Below are 18,938 nucleotides of genomic sequence, written 5' to 3'. Positions count from 1 at the left end.
ATTAAAAGGATCATACACCACGATCAAGTGGGATTTATCCCAGGGATGCAAGGATTCTTCAATATACGCAAATCAATCAATGTGATACACCATATTAACAAATTGAAGAATAAAAACCATATGATCATCTCAATAGCTGCAGAAAAAGCTTTTGACAAAATTCAACACCCATTTCTGATAAAAACTCTCCAGAAAGTGGGCATAGAGGGAACCTACCTCAACATAATAAAGGCCATATATGACAAACCCACAGCAAACATCATTCTCAATGGTGAAAAACTGAAAGCATTTCCTCTAAGATCAGGAACGAGACAAGGATGTCCACTCTCACCACTATTATTCAACATAGTTCTGGAAGTCCTAGCCACGGCAATCAGAGAAGAAAAAGAAATAAAAGGAATACAAATTGGAAAAGAAGAAGTAAAACTGTCACTGTTTGCGGATGACATGATACTATACATAGAGAATCCTAAAACTGCCACCAGAAAACTGCTAGAGCTGATTAATGAATATGGTAAAGTTGCAGGTTACAAAATTAATGCACAGAAATCTCTTGCATTCCTATACACTAATGATGAAAAATCTGAAAGAGAAATTATGGAAACACTCCCATTTACCATTGCAACAAAAAGAATAAAATACCTAGGAATAAACCTACCTAGGGAGACAAAAGACCTGTATGCAGAAAACTATAAGACACTGATGAAAGAAATTAAAGATGATACCAACAGATGGAGAGATATACCATGTTCTTGGATTGGAAGAATCAACATTGTGAAAATGAGTATACTACCCAAAGCAATCTACAGATTCAATGCAATCCCTATCAAATTACCAATGGCATTTTTTACGGAGCTAGAACAAATCATCTTAAAATTTGTATGGAGACACAAAAGACCCCGAATAGCCAAAGCAGTCTTGAGGCAAAAAAATGGAGCTGGAGGAATCAGACTCCCTGACTTCAGACTATACTACAAAGCTACAGTAATCAAGACAATATGGTACTGGCACAAAAACAGAAACATAGATCAATGGAACAAGATAGAAAGCCCAGAGATTAACCCACGCACCTATGGTCAACTAATCTATGACAAAGGAGGCAAAGATATACAATGGAGAAAAGACAGTCTCTTCAATAAGTGGTGCTGGGAAAACTGGACAGCCACATGTAAAAGAATGAAATTAGAATACTCCCTAACACCATACACAAAAATAAACTCAAAATGGATTAGAGACCTAAATATAAGACTGGACACTATAAAACTCTTAGAGGAAAACATAGGAAGAACACTCTTTGACATAAATCACAGCAAGATCTTTTTCGATCCACCTCCTAGAGTAATGGAAGTAAAAACAAAAATAAACAAGTGGGACCTAATGAAACTCCAAAGCTTTTGCACAGCAAAGGAAACCATAAACAAGACCAAAAGACAACCCTCAGAATGGGAGAAAATATTTGCAAATGAATCAACGGACAAAGGATTAATCTCCAAAATATATAAACAGCTCATGCAGCTCAATATCAAAGAAACAAACACCCCAATCCAAAAATGGGCAGAAGACCTAAATAGACATTTCTCCAAAGAAGACATGCGGACAGCCACGAAGCACATGAAAAGATGCTCAACATCACTAATTATTAGAGAAATGCAAATCAAAACTACAATGAGGTATCACCTCAGTCCTGTTAGAATGGGCATCATCAGAAAATCTACAAACAACAAATGCTGGAGAGGGTGTGGAGAAAAGGGAACCCTCTTGCACTGTTGGTGGGAATGTGAATTGATACAGCCACTATGGAGAACAATATGGAGGTTCCTTAAAAAACTAAAAATAGAATTACCATATGACCCAGCAATCCCACTACTGGGCATATACCCAGAGAAAACCGTAATTCAAAAAGACACGTGCACCCGAATGTTCATTGCAGCACTATTTACAATAGCCAGGTCATGGAAGCAACCTAAATGCCCATCAACAGATGAATGGATAAAGAAGTTGTGGTACATATATACAATGGAATATTACTCAGCCATAAAAAGGAACGAAATTGAGTCATTTGTTGAGAAGTGGATGGATCTAGAGACTGTCATACAGAGTGAAGTAAGTCAGAAAGAGAAAAACAAATATCGTATATTAATGCATGTATGTGGAACCTAGAAAAATGGTACAGATGAGCCAGTTTGCAGGGCAGAAGTTGAGACACAGGTGTAGAGAATGGACATATGGACACCAAGGGGGGAAAACTGCGATGAGGTGGGGATGGTGGTGTGCTGAATTGGGCGATTGGGATTGACATGTATACACTGATGTGTATAAAACTGATGCCTAATAAGAACCTGCAGTATAAAAAAACAAACAAAACAACTAATACTAAACTTTCATTGGGTTATTTGTATGGAAATATGTTAATATAAATGTTTCAGACATTACATGAAATTTTAAAAATCTTATATTTGTATTTGTATGGAAATATGTATGGAAATATGTTAATATAAATGTTTCAGACATTACATGAAATTTCTAAAAATCTTATATTTGTATTTGTATGGAAATATGTATGGAAATATGTTAATATAAATGTTTCAGACATTACATGAAATTTCTAAAAATCTTATATTTGTATTTGTATGGAAATATGTATGGAAATATGTTAATATAAATGTTTCAGACATTACATGAAATTTCTAAAAATCTTATATTTGTATTTGTATGGAAATATGTTAATATAAATGTTTCAGACATTAAAAAATAATAATAATAATAATAATTTGGGGGGTCCAGTGCAAAATGAAAATGTGAGGCCCTGGCCAGGAACAGAAAATTAATCTCCCCTCTCCATGGGCCCATCACCCCAACTGATGGTAGAAGGGCAAGTGCCAAGGCATTGCAACCTTCCTGCCAGGTTGAGATTGGTACTTGGATTGGGGGTGGGCAAGAGGCCTCCTGAGTTGCCTGTGGAATATACTGGAACACATGCCTCCTTGTTTTTCCCCAAGACACAGCAGGGCATGCACCACTCCAAGCCTCCCATGCCCAAGTGCCCGCACAGGCCACACACACACACACACACACACACACACGCACGCGGCATGTTTCTGAAGGCAACAGCAGTTGCAGGTCAAGGATGGGGATGGGGAGGCCAGGCAGGGCCCGGTGCATGAAGAAGTGGGGAAAGGGTCTCCAAGAGAGGTGAGGAGACAGCAAGATATAGGTCTGTGCAGGGGCCAAGGCTCTAGGCCCCTGACACATGCTCCACTAGCCCATCTGACCTCACGTCCAAAACACAAACCCAAAGATAAAATTATTAATCATTTCAAGATGGTACCCTCTGGACGTTACACACCAAGTATGGGGCCCTTCCGAGCACAGGCCCAGTACAACTGCACTGGTCAGACGTCCATGAAGCAGGCCCTTCCGGCTGGGCAAGAGGAAACCAGCAGCAACAGACTGCAAGGTGGGTGCCCACAGTGGGGACCGGACATTGGGAAGGAAGAGGTTAAGCTTCAGCCAGATCTCTCACACCAGGGGCTTTACAAGGGGAAGCTGCCTTGGGGACTTTCAAGAACCAAAGGAGGCCCCCTGAGAGAACGAGTGGGAGGTGACAGCTGGGCAGAGAGCTGAGGCGGAGCCACACAACGGAGGGAGGAAGTCACCTGCCACCTCTGATGTGAGGCTGTCCACGTAAGAGAACAGCAATCTCAAACGCCACGTTCAAGGCAGCCATTTCTCCACCAGCCATTACGCAGGAAGATGGCCCTTTTCCACCCAGCACCTCAACACCGAGGCAGCAGAGGGAAAAGCCAGGGGAAAGGGATTGGTGAGAGAGCAGACTACACTCCTAGTTTCCAGTCTTTGCTGGATTTGGAGGGAAAGGAGAGAAAAGGGGGAGGCCCTGAAATGAATAGGTGAACGAGGTTTTTAAAAAGAACAGAAAAAATTTTAAGAACAGGAACGAGACCATTTTAATTTCCAAAAGAAACTGAAAAATTAGGGAATCAGCCCAAACCGTCATTAAGGATGTCAGCTTCCCAGCAGGAAAGAGAAGCCTGACCGACACAATCCGATATTGGAAAGATAAAGTCATTGTGTGTTTATATCTGAGAAGTTCAAACTGTTCAATCAAAACAATTATACACAACCTCAGTGATTGCTCCAAGAACTGGAACAGAGATCTTGCCCTTACTTCTGAAAGGGCGTTTTGTTTTTTTTTTTTTTTTTGAAGCACAGTTGACTTCCAATTTTATATTAGTTTCAGGTGTACAACATAGTGATTCAATATGTTTATATATTACGAACCATGCAAAGATACTACAATATTATTGACTATTTCCCCTGTGCTGTACATTATATCCCCATGACTTATTTATATTGTAATGGAAGTTGGTACCTCTTAATCCCCTCCACCTATTTTGCCTATCCGCCCCCCACCTCTTCCCCTCTGGCAACCACTAGTTTGTTCTCTGTATCTGTGGGTCTGTTTCTGTTTTGTTATATTTGTTCATTTTGGTTTTTAGATTCCACCTATAAGTGCAAACACAGAGTATTTGTCTTTAACAGACTCATATGTACTGAGAGCTCGAAAAAGCAGTCTCCCTAAATACAACTCACTGTTCCCCTCCTTGAGACTTCAGGCATGTATTCATCACATGACTCCCCAGCCAAAAATAGTTGACCTGTGTCTCCTAGAATATGAATGCTTCAGACAATTTGCAAGTGACTTCCTGTTACCAATTTCTGCGACAATTTTAGAACTTTCTAATTATTTGGTTAAGTTCTTTCTAAGGCAAGCTGTGCCCTCATTCAGAGTGTGATTTAATTAGATGTTGTCATACTAGGCTCAGTGAGAAATGTAGATTACAGGGAAACTAACTTTCAGGTAGATTGGTTTCCCGGAGGATTATCTGTCTAAATTACATCAAGGTTACACCTTGGCAAGAGCACGCTATTTTGACTGCTTGACTGATCAGTTCAGTGAAATAAACTGTGAATCTGCTTAACATACTGAATGTACCGGTTGTCATGATAAATTGACTGGATAACAAGTAGTTTCCACATCATGTAAACAAAGTGGAAGGCCGTGCCTTTGACTTTTGGTTTGGGGAAAATACAAATCCTTGAGCCTCATCTGAAACCCACACGATCCTTCTCAAAACCACTTTTGTCCTAGAACTACAACGGGAAGATCAACCTTTGAGGAGCATATAACCAGGGCCAACTACAGACCACAGGTCAGATTCTGCCTGCTTCCTACTTTTGTAAATAAATTTTTGTGGGAACACAGTCACACCCATTTATGTTATCGTTTACAGCTGATTTCATACTGCAATGGCAGAGATGAAGAGTTGTAACAGAAACTAGCTGGCCCCTTGCCCACTGTTGGTTTAGGATGTGTCACTAATTCCAGCCAAAGAGATGTCTGAGGAAGTCAGCTGAGGTGGAGGAAGGAAGGAGGCACTTCAAAGAAAATTTTTCTTAATTTTAAGGAAGAGACAAAAATCTCTCATCTTTTTCTAACAACTGTCATCACGGAATGTTTTGCTGAAACTCCTGCTGCCATCTTGTCACTAGCCTGAGGAAGAAGTCAACCCAAGAGAAGGGCAGAGAAGCAGAACTGACTCTGAAGTGCAACATCTGAAGCCCACCCTACCTCTGGATTTTTTGTTATTAAAAGAAAACAATTTTTCTTACTGTTTAGGCCAATTTGATTTATTCCCATTAACTACTGACAAAATCCAATTAAAACCCTGGCGGACTATGGAGAACAGTATGGAGGCTCCTTAAAAAACTAAAACTAGAACTACCATACGACCCAGCAATCCCACTACTGGGCATATACCCTGAGAAAACCATAATTCAAAAAGAGTCATGTATCACAATGTTCATTGCAGCACTATTTACAATAGCCAGGACATGGAAGCAACCTAAGTGTCCATCGACAGATGAATGGATAAAGAAGATGTGGCACATATATACAATGGAATATTACTCAGCTATGAAAAGGAACGAAACTGAGTTATTTGTAGTGAGGTGGATGGACCTAGAGTCTATCATACAGAGCGAAGTAAGTCAGAAAGAGAAAAATAAATACCGTATGCTAACACATATATATATGGAATCTAAAAAAATGGTACTGATGAACCTAGTGACAGGGGAGGAATAAAGACACAGACATAGAGAAAGGACCTGAGGACACAGTGGGGAAGGGGAAGCTGGGACGAAGTGAGAGAGTGGCATGGACATATATACACTACCAAATGTAAAATAGATAGCTAGTGGGAAGCAGCCGCATAGCACAGGGAGATCAACTCGATGCTTTGTGACCACCTAGAGGAGTGGGATGGGGAGGGTGGGAGGGAGGCTCAAGAGGGACGGGATATGGGGATATATGTATACATATAGCTGATTCACTTTGTTGTACAGCAGAAACTAACACAACATTATAAAGCAATTATACTCCAATAAAGATGTAAAAAAAAAAAGAAACTCTGGCGGAATATGGAGCCAAGATGAATGCAGCTTTGGTGGGGTTAAGGATAACTCGAATTTTGGAGAAATTACTTCCCCAAAATAATAACTAAGTAGCAAAGCTCTGTTTTCCTAAAATAAACTTCTCTCCCACTGCTACATGACTACTGCTGTCTAGTGAATGATGAGTAACTAACTTGAACATTTCATTCAAAAAACATTTGGGAGCATTCTTGTACTGCAACAGAAACAAAAATATTTTCAAAACATAAAGACACTCTTTTTGGCATTAGCTATTTTAACATGGCAAACATATATAATGTGATGTTCGCTGAGTCTTGAATAAATAGCAAAGCTTACATTTTCTTACACTTAAGTCCTCAGTAGCAAACAAACCCCAATCTAGTAACATTTTTAAGACTAAGGAAAAGAGAGAGAGAGAGAAGGTGTCAGCGTGTGTCCACAAGGTCAGTCAAACTCAAAACTAAACATCTCTGAACCAAAGAACCCCACTATCTAGGAGAGGCCATGAGAAGGATCCTTGTCCAATCTCTTCTTCAGCCATAACAGATTGTCCCATTTCTTCTACTTAGATGCCTCCCATTAAAGGAGTTCACTTCTTCCCAAGGCTAAACACACCACAGCTGAACTCCATAACTTTGGAATGTTCTCTCCTTCCAAATGTCCTAACAAGTCTTCCCCTACCCTCTCATTTTCCAAGGACAATTCACCATCATTTTAATTACAATTGGACAGAGATTCAGTTGGGAAAGACACTACCACACTACATGTGCATTTAACCATTTCACTGGATAAGGTCAATCCATGGAATAGAATCATCAAGTAACTTAATCTTTCTCTGTCCCTTAAAATGTACTCCATGGCACTAGAATTCTCTGGTTTCTTTTGGGTCATTAAAAGTCCACCAAACATCTTATGTGAAAAAGGCAGTTTCAACTTGGTAATTAGAATATTCAGTCCCACATCACAATCAAAACTTGGTCTTAATATAAAGTTAAAGCATCTTACCTCCTTTCTGTGTGTCTGTCGCCAATAGGAAGCAAGCAGGCAATGGGGTGTCGTCAGATACTTCTTTTCTTTCTTTTCCAGCCTAACCTTCCACTTCCCCCTACAACTTACTAGTTTTCAACTCCTCCAGAGTTAAACTGGAGAAAGGAAAGGGAGGAAAGTTCCAGTCTGAAATAGTCATGTGCGAATATCTCACTATCCAAGGCCAGCTGGCAGATACATGTGTTAGATCTCCAAGTGGTCTCAGAAAACAGAGGAAACACAACTCATACTTCTCGATAGGTTTTACATTGATTTGTTCTCCTCATGGGATGAAATCAGCAGCTCTCTCCACAGACATCCTCCACCAAAGCTATCCCCAATATTCAATCCCTACCCTTTTATTATACCCTCTATGTGAGTAAGGTCTGTAAGAGTCATAATTCCTTCACCTCACAGCCATTAGAATTGTTTACTATTTCAAAAAAACAGAAAATAATAGGTGTCAGCCACTATGTGGAGAAATTCTCAAACCCTTGCACACTCTTAGCGGGAATGCAAAATGGTTAAGTCATTATGGAAAACAGTAAGATGTTTCCCCAAAAAATTAAAAATAGAATCACCATGTGATCCAGCAATTCCACTTCTGCTATACTCAAAAGAATCAAAAGCAAGTTCCCAAACACATATGTATACACCCATGTTCACAGCATTATTCACAATAGCCAAAAGGTGGAAGCAGCTCAAGTGTCTATCAACAGATGAATGGATTTTAAAATGTGGTATATACACCCAACGAAATATTATTTAACCTGGACAAAGAAGGAAATTCTGACACATGCCACAACACAGGTGAATCTTAAGGACATTACACAAAATAAAATAAGCCAGTCACAAAAAGACAAATACTGTATGATTCTGCTTACATGAGGTACTTAGAATAGACAACTTCATAGAAATAGAAATAGAATGGTGGTTTCCAGGGGCTGGAAGGAGGGAAGAATGAGGAGATATTGTTTAATGGGTACAGAGCTTCACCTTGGGAAGATGAAAAAGTTCTGGAGACGGATGGTGGTGATAGTTGCACGACCATGTGAATGTACTTAATACCAATAAACTGTACACTTAAAATGATTAAGATGGTAAACTTCATATTATGTATATTTTGCCACAATTAAAAATAAAATAAAATTTAAAAAATAAAAATAGTTGATTCCTTCTGCTACCATCTTCTTTGAAAATATAATTTCTATTCTAGCCTTAGCTAAAACCTCCATGTTAACATCCTACCATATATTCACCAACCACAAAGTGTATTCTGGTTTCATAAATATTAAAATGGGAAAAAGTGACTTGTTACTAAACCACGGTGGCTAGTATACTGCTGAACCTATTACCTCAGAATTGTTCTAGCAAAGTACAAGACATTTTTCCTTGAATGCATTTTCCAAGGTCCAACTCTCACCAGGCTGATTTAGAAAATTAACTTGTCTCTCTGGCACCACTTCTGAATTAAAATTAATGTTCCAAGTCTCTCTGACCCACACCCAATCACTCATACACACAAAAGAGAGGAAGTTTATGCTATAGAAATATTTTCACACTTGGAATTTGAAATAGCATCACCTCAACATTTCTAATTACAGAAAACTTATCACAAGCAAAACCAAGAATAATCAGATGCTTATCCTGAAACAACATTGGAGCTGATTTAAAATCACCTCGTCTCATTGTTTTCACCCTTGTCCTCAAATACAATAGGAGGTGCCAATACAACACAAGGAAATCTTTGAGAGGAAAATGGTAAATCACTCATATTATGACAAGAAAAGATTTACAGGTGTAATAGAAAAGCATAAATTTAGCAAGTGCAAGATTAAAACACTGTATGTCTGAAGTGCACTTAGCGTTAAACTCTGAGTTCACCTGCATACAAGTATGTAGAAATTGTTGACTCTAAAGAGATTCAATGAGTTAGCAATAACGGCAAAATACCAGTTTCACATCATACCCATAGCAGGAAAACACTAATCAATATACATTACCAGTCGTGCATGGTCCGCAGTCCTTCACAAAGGGAGAGGGCAATGGGAAATTACGAACGCGTAGAGTACAGCTTAGCAGTTAAGAAAGCCAAGCTCATTTTGTGAAGTTCCCTGGATTCAAATTTCAGCTCTGCCACTTGTTAGCTCCAAAACCTTTAATGAGTTTCTAAATCCTTCTGTCTCTTCATCTGTAAAATGGAAATAAAAATGGCACTTAATTAATAGCAAGGATGGGAAAAGTCAAGGAAATAATGTAGCTAAAATACTAAGCACACTGCCAAGCATATAGAAACTTCTCAATTAATATTTTTTTATGTCATAGAGAAAAATATAAATTTTTCTTCAATAGCAGAAGTTTGGAAGAAATTTAGAACTGATTTATCTAGGATTTTTGACTCAGATTTGTCTTGCTTACATCAATGCCTCCAGGGTAATCTCAAATTAATGAACAGGCAGCTAGTTAATCGACAGCAGTGGTTCGCAAACTTGAGTGATTAGAATTCTGCCTGGACAGTGTGTTAAAACCCAGGTTGCTGGGCCCACTCCCAGAGTTTCTGATTTAGTAGGTCTGGAGCATCCCTGAGGATGTGCATTGCTAACAAGCTCCCAGGTGGTCCTGAAGCTGCTAGTCTGGGAACCACACTTGGAGAACCACTGATCTACACACTCCTACCCCGACAACTACCACCATCTCCCTTTCCAGAGCTTTCCTCCTAACGCTCTTTCCGACCTCAAGGACTAACCTGAGTGCCTCATTCTAAAGACAGGTTGTTTCACTCTGTTCTGTTGGCTGATATGTCATCCAAACAGAACTACCCAAAAAAAGTTCAGCCACTTTCAAGACTTCACCATATCTGGGTCCTGAGCCCCAGGAAGCCAGACCCCATGGCCCATTAGGAATGGTCCACTAAACCCGATGTAACCCTTCCCTTAGAGCTGTAGAGAGCCCTCAAATGCCTGGGAACCAAGGGTGCAGAGCCCTTCTGTAACTTCTTCCTGCCCGGGTCTCTGGTACCTTATTTCACCTCCAGGGTCTGCAAAGTCTGGGGACCTGTGCTGAGTTATCCAGAAGATTAACAAGATCTGATTTTCTGGCTTCCTACTAAGCTGCTCTCAGGTGTTTTCGTTTACAAGGTCACAATGGCCTAGTTCGCATGCGCCCACAGATGAAATGAGTAACATTGGTAAGTGATAGGCAGTTGGAGGAAAGACCTTAAGAGTGATGTTAATTAAGTATACCTCCCTAACAGGCTAGCCATCCCTCCTCATACTCTGTGGAGTGATATTATCCATCTGATTACTCTTCCATCTACCACTGCCTTTATGCTTTGACTTGTCTTTAAATATCCTTACTAATAATGAGATCAGAGTAGCAGCCAACTTCCACCTTTTATCTATTCCAACCTCAGCATGAGCACAATGATTTTTTTTAAATGCAGAAAACCTTTTAATTGCCTAACATAAGCAGTGTTTCTGTAGAAAATCCTATTGGAAACTCCCAGTTCGATTTCAATCCGTGCCTGCATTACAAACCCTTCCCCCACCAATGTCAGATGACAGCCCCACCCTTGAACCAAATCGGTTTCAGCTGTCTCTATGGTACCTGGTTAACTAGCTCACACTTACCCCAGTACACCTGAGCCTACAACCTGCATCTTTTGCTCAGATTGAACCTTTAGAAGTTGGAAATCCGTCTGAATATGTCTTGAATTTCCCACCCACCCCTGGATTCCATGTCTAGTGTGTTCTCCAATGCTCCTGTCAGTTCTCCCAGCAGCCCACTGGTTGAAAAGTGGAGCCCTCTCTTCAGAAAGCATGCCAATAATTCCAAGACAAGGCTGGGTCACTATAAACATACACATAAAACTGATGCTACATGAATTCCCCTCAGGTAATCAGTTTCATAAAATAATAGAAGAGTGAAATTATCCCCACTCACCTACCCCACTGGCATTACAAGTCTGCTAAATATAGGAAAATTATCATTTCTAAAGGGTTATATCTATAATTTTTATAATACAAGTAAATATTAAATCAGGATACACACATACATATTCTAAGAAATTGTCATTGTCTCCATGCGACTGAATTTTAGACCTCCTGTTTATTTTTTATAGCAGCCAGTCAATAGATACTGTCTAAAGCTGATAAATCAATAAATAGATATATAAGTACACAATTTAAAGTTACAGTGGTAACCAGCAAAAGAACAAAATTAAAACCTATTCAAAGTGGTCACTTCTAGGGCATTTGATTTGAGAAATAAAAAATGGGAATGGGTCAGAAGAAAGGTTTTGTTTTATATTTTACACCTTTCTGTGCTGCTCATGGTTATTATATGCATATATTATTTCTATAATTGTAAGAAACAAATATAAAATGAGTAAATAACATTTTCATTTATAAGGGATTAGTTAAATGAATTAAGTATATGCATGCATGTTGGTTTGCAACCACAGGAGCTTCCTGGGTGAAACCTGAAACTGGTCCCCAGTACACAGAGGGTAGGGAGACCAAAGAAGGAGGCAGATCACTCCAGACTGGTGGGGGGCAGGTTTGATAAACAAGGGAATTTACTTACGAGGCTTATTTTAGGCGGGCGAAAGGCGAGTAGATCTTCATACCCTCCTGCCAGAATCTTAAGCTTCTATAGAGGACTTAACGGGGTTCAGCCACGAATTCAGTTCAGATAGTCTTAACACACTGCTCTCTCAAGGCTGCGTCCTCGAAAACTGCTCCAGCTGTAGGAACGGTGGGCGGAGCATACATTCCACGCCGGGGGAGGGGCTAGGAGCCTTCTATTGCCTGGGTCAACAGGTGGTTGTGGTTATGTCCTCTCAATGTCCTCCTCCAACAATGCATCATGCAGATACTAAAAGGGAAAAAAAAAATAACATGATAGGTATATAGCAATATAAAAAGGTAACTTTGGAATGCCATTAATTTTTTTAAAAGAACAGTTGCAACAGGCAAAAATGTATAGCCTGATTCAACTAAAGTAAAAATTACACACACAGACACATACACAAACATACACAGACACATGGAGACTTGTATAAGCATAGAGATAACTGGGAAATACACCAAGCTATTAGATTTAGAAAAATGGAGGAAGTCTTTAATTTTCTTATTTTCTATGCTTCTGTAATTTTTGAACTTCATATGGTGAGCATATATTACCTTTGCAACTTAAAAGGTAAGATTCTTTAAAATAAATACACACAGACATGAGTGCTTTTTGAGACCTAGAAAATATAAAGCAGTGAACTTAAATTATATTTGTGTATTCATAGAATCTTGAGAGAGAAAGAATCTTAAGAGACCCAGGGAGTATTAGTGCCTTGCTCAGAATCACCCTGCTGGAAAGTGTCAGAGCCAGGTTTAGACCACAGGCAGGACAGGACAGGAGGAAGACCAGTGCATTAAACTTTCCAAGTTCTTCTAACAAATTAACCCATAACCATTGTGCCTTCTCTGATTCCTTTATCAAATACTGTCTTCGTCCGAGCTGCTGTAACAAAATGCCATAGACTGGGTAGCTTAAACAACCAACATTTACAGTTGACCCTTGAACAACATGGGTTTAAACTGCATGGGGCCACTTACACATGGATTTTTTTCAATAAATATCTTGGAAAAAGTTTTAGAGATTTGGGTCAACTTGAAAAAACTTGCACAACCATCTAGACAAATCATGTAGTTGAGAAATATCAAAAAAAAAAAAAAAAGAAATACTTAGCTATATCATGAATACATAAAATATATGTATATAAAAATATAACACACAAAATATGTGTTAATTGACTGTTTATGTTATCTGTAAGGCTTCTGGTCAACAGTAGGCTATTAGTAGTTAAGATTTGGGGAGTGAAAAATTATACATGGATTTTCAACTGTGCAGGTGATTGGTGCTTTTAACTCCCGAGTTGTTCAAGGGTAAGCTGTATTTCTCATAGTTCTGGAGGCTGTGAAGTCTGAGATCAGGGTGGCATCATACTGAGTTCTGATGAAGATCCTCCTTCTGGTTTGCAGACGGCTGGCTGCCTTCCTACTGTATCCTCATGTGGTGGAGAGAGACCGAGCTCTGGTCTCTTCTTCTTATAAGGACACCAGTCCCATCATGGGGCAACTACCCTCATTACCTCATAAAAACCCAATTACATCCCAAAGGCTCCACCTCCGAACATCATATTGGGGGTTAGGGCTTCAACATATGAATCTGGGGGAGACACATTCCGTTCATAATGAATGAACATATTACATATATTTTAATATAAACAATAAGCAGGACCAGATACACATCCTCTTTACAGATGAGTAAACAAATGTCCAAAGAGAACAGAGACTCCCCACAAAGTCATGCAGCTATCATGCATGCATGACATCATGATATCAGCAGAACCCACTATCTATCATGGAGGTCAGCTCACCTTTAGTTGAATCTTGCTCAACTACTACAGCATAAAAGTAAATTTCCTTAAAAAACAGAATATTATCCTACTCTTCTAACTTTATCCTTTCCTAAAAAAAATATTTTTTTTAATGAACCTTGAAGGTGTGCTTTCCACACAGGCATCGGTAATTAAAAAGGAAGACTTCTTTATAGTTTATAAGCAAGAGGAGGATGAGAAGGCTTATTAAGCCTTGATTTGCTCACATACTAGCTCACTGTAACAGCCCTGTATCACTAACCATGTCAAAACCAGCAATTTGTCATCCAAGGAAGTCTGATAAAATAAGACTAAGGCCCCCATCACACTCAGAGCCCACCATGTTACCTTACAACCAGCCTTCAAAGACATTCTGACCTCCCAGGGTCCTAAAGAAAGCAGAAGTAGTTCCTACAGTTTAGCTACCTTCCAGGTACCCAGTAGCTATTTACTAGTGGCCAAAATATCAGACAGCACAGCTGTAGAACTCATCCTGGTCAGAGGTTTTAAAGAACAAAAGCCTGCAAAGTTCTATGCGGGACCCCAACACATTAAAGGTAAAATCAGGATGACATTAGTTGGCATGAGAGACAAGGAGCCTGCCCCACTTGGGCCCCCATGACCTTCCCACACTTCCTAACTCCCACAAGTGTCATGAAGCATCTCTGTGAAACCCCTTGGCTCCAAGGAACAAAGTTTGAAAGTCATCTGTCTCTCATTCCATGTGAGGGAGCTGAGAACTCGACAGCTGAAGTGATTTGCCTCGCTGGGTCAAGACTGAAACTATAGACCCTCTGGCTCTCGGCCCAGGGCACCTCTAGTCTGGGAAGGGAGCAAGCTTGTCAGGATCAGGCAGGTAACAATGAGACACTGCTGCGCCTCACCTACCCCAGGAAGAACCAGCCCCACTGTCAACTTCAAAGGGAAGAGCACCAATAGTGAGATATTCTCCCAGGTTTCGGAGGAAAAGAACAGAGGAGATAGAATAGAGTGAAAAGAACATATTGGTGTCCATTCATATGAAATACTTCATTCTAAAACACTGTTAAAGAGGTCAAGGGCATACCATTTATTAAGTATTTACTGTATTTGGTGGGGAGACAATGTGGTTGAAGGTCATTTTTTCCTTCTCCTTCCATATTACATTGTTCCTCACAAGAGCCAATGATGCAAACGGATTGGTCCATATTTCCAATGGGGGGACCCACTGTGTGGGAAAGGTCATGCCCATGTATGCCACACACTCTCTCCTGTTTCATCTTCCCTCCATGTTTTGGGGCTGTTATGCTGAACCAGTACCTTCGTGCAGGTCAGCCGTTTTGAGCCCTCTCGTTTCTTCCTCTCGCTTTAGGTTGGTGAAATATGGTGATGAGAGCGGCAATTACTGCGGAAGGGATGACCGTGAAAGAGAAGCCAATATGGGCTTTGAATTCAAATCACAAGTTGTAACCCAGCTTGAAAAGAAGCCTCCTGCTGGGGAGGACAGCAGGTTCTCCTGATTCAGAGCTAGGGGAGAGCTCTAAGTGAGCCCCAGAGGAACTCATTAAATGGTTGAAAATAATTTCAGCTGATGTTAATGGCTGCAAATGGCATAAGGGAATGTGCATTTTGAGGAGAGGCCCCAGAAGAGAGAGACACGTTCTGGTAGGGATGAGTCAGTCAGTTTCTCTCCATTCCCAACAGCTATACCACTGCTCTAGCACCCTCTTCTTATCTTATCATCACAGGCCCAAATTTTTCTGACACCTCCATTGTCTGAGCACATCTAATGAACTGACATATCTTCTTCCCTTGCAATCCAGACAAATACTGCTCATTAGCTGCCCAGGGAGTATGTATATTTATGGCCACTTTGCTTTGACTTGCTGGCTGTACTGATAGTCTCTATCTCTGAATTACTATAGGCTCTTATTGCTAATATCCAAAAATTCAGCTCTGACTTATCCTTTGTCTTCTTTCCTTTCCAAGGAGGCTTTTGAGGGTAGGGATCATATATATGCTGTGCTTTTCTTAGGTATTTCCCACAGCACGCAGCACAGTGCAGGACCTGTGGTCCATTAATACTCATATGTACGTGCTGAGAGACACAGATAGTTAATGAGGGAGGGTGGGATGCTCTGAAATGATTTTCTGAGGGGTCCAGAATTTAGACTTACAACATTAGATGGATGCACACCGATTCCCATGTTCTTAATCTCTGGAATTAAATTCGTCATTGTCTCAGGCAATTTAGATTTACACTCTAGCTCACTCTTTCTGAGAACCATTTTGCCTCAAATTATTTGTATTTTGTTTTGTGTTTTGCTTCTTGTCGGTATTCCTGGAAACTATTAACATTTTAAGAAGCTTGGAAAATGCAATGGGACAAAAAACATCCTGCAAGGATATAGCCCTATCATGGTCTCCTCTTGGGCAAGGATAGACGCAGTTTAGCTGTCAGGTATTCATTCCCTGTATTACAGAGGACTAAAAACCTATTCAACTGAACACCAGCTTCTTACAACATATTAACCAAGCGCATGTATTGACCTTTTATAGCTTCTGTCCACCATATTTTCTTACATTAGGCTTACATTAAAGCATTCTGCTTAAAATGGGAAGCAGGCTTCAAGCTTCACCACCTTCCTGATTTGGTGTCGTATGAGGCTGTGAGTTTGTCCCCAGGGAGATGCCCCAGAACTCTACACTGCAGGGAGGGACCCCACTGTGAGGTTTCCCAGAACACACACCATCTGGGTTTGCCTTCAGCCCCCTCCTCTCCAACATAACATCCCAGGAATGTCCCTGCTTTAAAGAATAAAATCCTCCTTACATTGTTTTCCTTTGCATACAGTACATAACTGAAAGGCAAGCTGGAAGGAAGAACTTTGGATTTGCTAATCACACACAAAATGATAATGGACCCAAACTTAACAGATTAATAATATTAATAGTAAATAAAAGATAACATCTGTTGTACACGCAGTATGTACCAGGCTCCATGCTAGACGCTCTATGTAAATAATGAGACCTTGAAGAGTCTCTGCTTGTTGGTTTTGTTTTGTTTTGTTTTATTTTGTTTTGTTGTGGGGAGGGGGGGTGCTTATCTGTTTTTTTCTGCTATAACTGCCCCCATTATGCTCTGTTGGACTCCCGGACCCCAGGTGTGGTAGTGAATCTTACCAAGATCTCAGTCTTACCCCTTAACTTCCTTAACAGTCATCAGTCTCATGACGATTCTCAAAGACCTCACCCTTTTCATTTTTAAATTGTAGACTCACATTAAAACCAAAGCTCTCCACTCTGCAGGCTGGATTTGAGTTTCCAGCAGCTGAGGGTGGGAGGAACCTGGTCTGAGCTCACTCACTTCCTCCTTACTCATCCCTGTGCTTTGTCCCACGGGTTGGGGTGTAGGAGGAGGAAGAGTGGAGGTAAGTTTCCCCAGTAATGGCCCCACGGTGTGGTGGCATCCCCTCCACACCGTCCCTGCGTCTCTGCGAGTGGCCTCTGTGGCAGGTGTTCAATGCCAGCTCTCTCAGGGGACCTCTGTAGTTCTTCAGGGAGCTCCTGGGGCCTCCCCCTGCATAGCTTGTAGCCTGGAAAATCCACTTCTCCCTCTCTCACCCATCTACCTGTCAGGGGCAGCCCACTGGGAAGCTTCCAGCAGGAAGTCTCGAGTACAACCACCTTCTCGGGGAAAACTGATACTTGAGAAAACGGATACTGGAACAGAAAGGGGATCTTAGTGGAAAAACTGGTGAAATGTGAAAAAAGTCTAGAGTTTAGTTAATAGTAATATACTAATGTAGGTTTCTTAGTTTTGGCATATGTACTATATAAATGTAAGTTAATAATAGTAAAGGAAACTGGGTAAGGGGTATACAAGAACACTGTATTATCCTTGCAACTTTTCTGTAAATCTAAAATTATTCTAAAATAAAAAATGGTATTTTTTGAAAGGTAGTTAATGTGAAAATGTTTCAGAAATAATGCATGAATTCTTAAATGTGTTATTTCTTCTTAAATATATAAATGCGCATTCCTTACCTATTTTTAGAAATAAAGCTAAGATGATTTCTTCAAATATGGATCTACTGACTGAACTGCACTTCAGTTTTCGTATATAAATTAAACCCAGATGATAATTAGTCATCTGTGATTTTCAATTTCCGTTTCTTTTTTTAAAAAAGTGATAATTTAAAGGAATTAGAAAGCATTCTGATGACAATGTTCTTTGTATTTAATATTTTTCCAATCCTTTATAGATAATGTGTTATATTAAATAAGGTTATGTTTCAACATTCATTAAAATTTACAAGTGTACACAAAAATGGACAGAATGTTATAATGAATGTTCATGTACCCCTTACTTGGCTCAGTAAGTATCAATATCTTGTCAATATTTATATACATTTTCTCTGAAATATTTAAAGCAATCCCAGTCATTTGCTTTGCTATCCATACTTCTGGAGCAACTCAAACTGATAAGGATATTTCTTTACATAACCACCATGCCTTTGTCACAAACAACAAAATTAACTATAATACCATATTAACAAACATTCACTCTATATGCAAATTTACTCACCTAGAAAGCTTATTCTTTTTTTAGCAACTCACTTGAAGAAAGATTAAATTTGGCTTTTATAAAAACTAGAACTTTCTTTTCATACTCACATTAATGCACAGTTGTCCCAATCTGATGGTGACGTCATTGACTGAAAGAGACAGACATAGTTCAAACATGTAAGACGGCTATATTGGTAAAGGATGTGACAACTTAACTGTTTTGGAAACCATTACCCAAACCAGTAATAGTGTTAATAATAACATTTTAAAAATGGAAACAACCAAATGCCTATGATGGTTAATTTTATGTGTCAACTTGACCAGATCACAGAGTGCCCAGATATTTGGCTTGACATTATTTCTGGGTGTGTTTATGAGGGTGTTGTTGGATGAAATTAGCATTTAAATCAGTAGACTGAGTAAAGAAGATTGCCCTCCC

This window comes from Balaenoptera acutorostrata, chromosome 13 (assembly GCF_949987535.1).
Source record: "Balaenoptera acutorostrata chromosome 13, mBalAcu1.1, whole genome shotgun sequence".
Lineage (NCBI taxonomy): Eukaryota > Metazoa > Chordata > Mammalia > Artiodactyla > Balaenopteridae > Balaenoptera > Balaenoptera acutorostrata.
This window is presented reverse-complemented; position numbering follows the sequence as displayed.